This window comes from Schistocerca nitens, chromosome 7 (assembly GCF_023898315.1).
Source record: "Schistocerca nitens isolate TAMUIC-IGC-003100 chromosome 7, iqSchNite1.1, whole genome shotgun sequence".
In the NCBI taxonomy this organism is placed as follows: Eukaryota; Metazoa; Arthropoda; class Insecta; order Orthoptera; family Acrididae; genus Schistocerca; species Schistocerca nitens.
Window position 1 is genome coordinate 266171296 of NC_064620.1, and position 3370 is coordinate 266174665.

Consider the following 3370-nt stretch of genomic DNA (forward strand, 5'->3'; position numbering starts at 1 on the left):
CATGCAGAACTAGCACTCCTGAAAGAAAGGATATTGCGGAGACATGGCTTAGCCACAGCCTGGGGGATGTTTCCAGAATGAGATTTTCACTCTGCAGCGGAGTGTGCGCTGATATGAAACTTCCTGGCAGATTAAAACTGTGTGCCAGACCGAGACTCGAACTCGGGACCTTTGCCTTTCACGGGCAAGTGCTCTACCAACTGAGCTACCGAAGCACGACTCACGCCCAGTACTCACAGCTTTACTTCTGCCAGTACCTCGTCTCCTACCTTCCAAACTTTACAGAAGCTCTCCTGCGAATCATGCAGAACTAGCACTCCTGAAAGAAAGGATATTGTGGAGACATGGCTTAGCCACAGCCTGGGGGATGTTTCCAGAGTGAAAATCTCATTCTGGAAACATCCCCCAGGCTGTGGCTAAGCCATGTCTCCGCAATATCCTTTCTTTCAGGAGTGCTAGTTCTGCATGATTCGCAGGAGAGCTTCTGTAAACTTTGGAAGGTAGGAGACGAGGTACTGGCAGAAGTAAAGCTGTGAGTACTGGGTGTGAGTCGTGCTTCGGTAGCTCAGTTGGTAGAGCACTTGCCCGCGAAAGGCAAAGGTCCCGAGTTCGAGTCTCGGTCGGGCACACAGTTTTAATCTGCCAGGAAGTTTCATATCAGCGCACACTCCGCTGCAGAGTGAAAATATCATTCTGGAAACATCCCCCAGGCTGTGGCTAAGCCATGTCTCCGCAATATCCTTTCTTTCAGGAGTGCTAGTTCTGCATGATTCGCAGGAGAGCTTCTGTAAAGTTTGGAAGGTAGGAGACGAGGTACCGGCAGAAGTAAAGCTGTGAGTACCGGGCCTGAGTTGTGCTTCGGTAGCTCAGTTGGTAGAGCACTTGCCCGCGAAAGGCAAAGGTCCAGAGTTCGAGTCTCGGTCGGGCACACAGTTTTAATCTGCCAGGAAGTTTCATATCAGCGCACACTCCGCTGCAGACTGAAAATCTCGTTCTGGAAACATCCCCCAGGCTGTGGCTAAGCCATGTCTCCGCAATATCCTTTCTTTCAGGAGTGCTAGTTCTGCATGATTCGCAGGAGAGCTTCTGTAAAGTTTGGAAGGTAGGAGACGAGGTACTGGCAGAAGTAAAGCTGTGAGTACTGGGTGTGAGTCGTGCTTCGGTAGCTCAGTTGGTAGAGCACTTGCCCGCGAAAGGCAAAGGTCCCGAGTTCGAGTCTCGGTCGGGCACACAGTTTTAATCTGCCAGGAAGTTTCATATCAGCGCACACTCCGCTGCAGAGTGAAAATATCATTCTGGAAACATCCCCCAGGCTGTGGCTAAGCCATGTCTCCACAATATCCTTTCTTTCAGGAGTGCTAGTTCTGCATGATTTGCAGGAGAGCTTCTGTAAAGTTTGGAAGGTAGGAGACGAGGTACTGGCAGAAGTAAAGCTGTGAGTACCGTACGTGAGTCGTGCTTCGGTAGCTCAGTTGGTAGAGCACTTGCCCGCGAAAGGCAAAGGTCCCGAGTTCGAGTCTCGGTCGGGCACACAGTTTTAATCTGCCAGGAAGTTTCATAACAGCACCCACTCCACTGCAGAGTGGAAATCTCATTCTGGCAACATCCCCCAGGCTGTGGCAAAGCCATGTCTCCACAATATCCTTTCTTTCAGGAGTGCTAGTTCTGCACGATTCGCAGGAGAGCTTCTGTAAAGTTTGGAAGGTAGGAGACGAGGTACTGGCAGAAGTAAAGCTGTGAGTACTGGGCGTGAGTCGTGCTTCAGTAGCTCAGTTGGTAGAGCACTTGCCCGCGAAAGGCAAAGGTCCCGATTTCGAGTCTCGGTCGGGCACACAGTTTTAATATGCCAGGAAGTTTCATATCCGCGCACACTCCGCTGCAGAGTGGAAATCTCATTCTGGAAACATCCCCCAGGCTGTGGCTAAGCCATGTCTCTGCAATATCCTTTCTTTCAGGAGTGCTAGTTCTGCATGATTTGCAGGAGAGCTTCTGTAAAGTTTGGAAGGTAGGAGACGATGTACTGGCAGAAGTAAAGCTGTGAGTACCGGGCGTGAGTTGTGCTTCGGTAGCTCAGTTGGTAGAGCACTTGCCCGCAAAAGGCAAAGGTCCCGAGTTCGAGTCTCGGTCGGGCACACAGTTTTAATCTGCCAGGAAGTTTCATATCAGCGCACACTCCGCTGCAGAGTGAAAATTTCATTCTGAAGATTTGGATGTGTTAAGAGGTGTGTTTTCAAAATTAGCATTAGGAGGTAGGACTCTGAAAATAGGTAGGTGTAAATTTGGTGTGGAAGAAGTTAAATTTTTAGGGCATGTTACATCTGAAAACCCTGATAAAGAGAAATTTGACGCTACTGCTAATTTTCCTACTCCTCACAACAAAAAACAGCTTAATACATTTTTCAGGTTAACTAGATTTTATAGAAAATTTTTCAGCAGTCAAGCTTTGAATGCTCCATGCTTTTGTAAACTTTTGAAGAAGAATACCATTTGGAATAGGAATCGGGAGTGTCATGATGCTTTTGATTAGATGAAAGGACAGTTGTGTCAAAGTCAGATATTGTTCAAGTCAGATTTTGCCTCTTCCTTTTTGTATTATGACAGACAGCAGGGATGTTGGTTTGGATTTCAGGAAGTTGAAGTTGATGGTGTTATTGAACATAGATCTCTTGTGTTTGTTAGTAGAGTATTGCAGAAATGTGAAAAGACATACACTGTAACTGAGAAAGAACTTTTGGCTGTACATAGGGCATTCAAGAAATTAAGAAATTATTTACTGGGCCACAAAGTCATCATCTATGCTGATCACAAAGCATTATGTTATCTTCACGTGTGTAAGCTGTACTGTAACAGAATTACTTGTTGGGCCTTGTTTTTACAGCACTTCAATTATGAACTCAGTTACATTAAGAGGACAGACAATGTAGGTACTGATGCTTTGTTTAGGATACATTTAGAGAGTGAATCATCTAACAGCTTTGGAGAAAAAGAGAAAGAGTTTAAAATTATTTGCTTGAGAGATGTGAATGAGGAAAAAGACATGTTGAAAATTTGCAGCAACATCTGCAGGTATCAAAATCATGAGGAGGAGAAAAGACAAAACAGTATTATAAGGTACACAAGGGTATTTTATTCAGGAGACATAAGACTGACTCAGAGGATTGGAACCTATGTTGGCCAGAACAATGTGCTGATACTTTAATCACTCTTACACATGAGAGTTTTGGTCATTTGGATCAACCAAATGCACACAAAATATTCAAGAAAAAACCTATTTTTATAACACAGGAATAAGAGTCAAGAAGAAGATTGCCAGCTCTGACAGATGTCAAAGAGTGAAGGTAAGTAACCAAACAAGCAGAGGTCAAATGCA

At 45.3% G+C, this 3370-nt stretch overlaps 1 non-coding gene across 1 annotated transcript; it reads left to right on the forward strand.

Moving 5' to 3' along the window:
• Positions 1-2058: 2058 nt before the first annotated feature.
• On the forward strand, positions 2059-2133 carry Trnal-caa (transfer RNA leucine (anticodon CAA)). Its single transcript has one exon. It is a non-coding gene; the product is annotated as a tRNA-Leu (tRNA).
• Positions 2134-3370: the final 1237 nt, after the last annotated feature.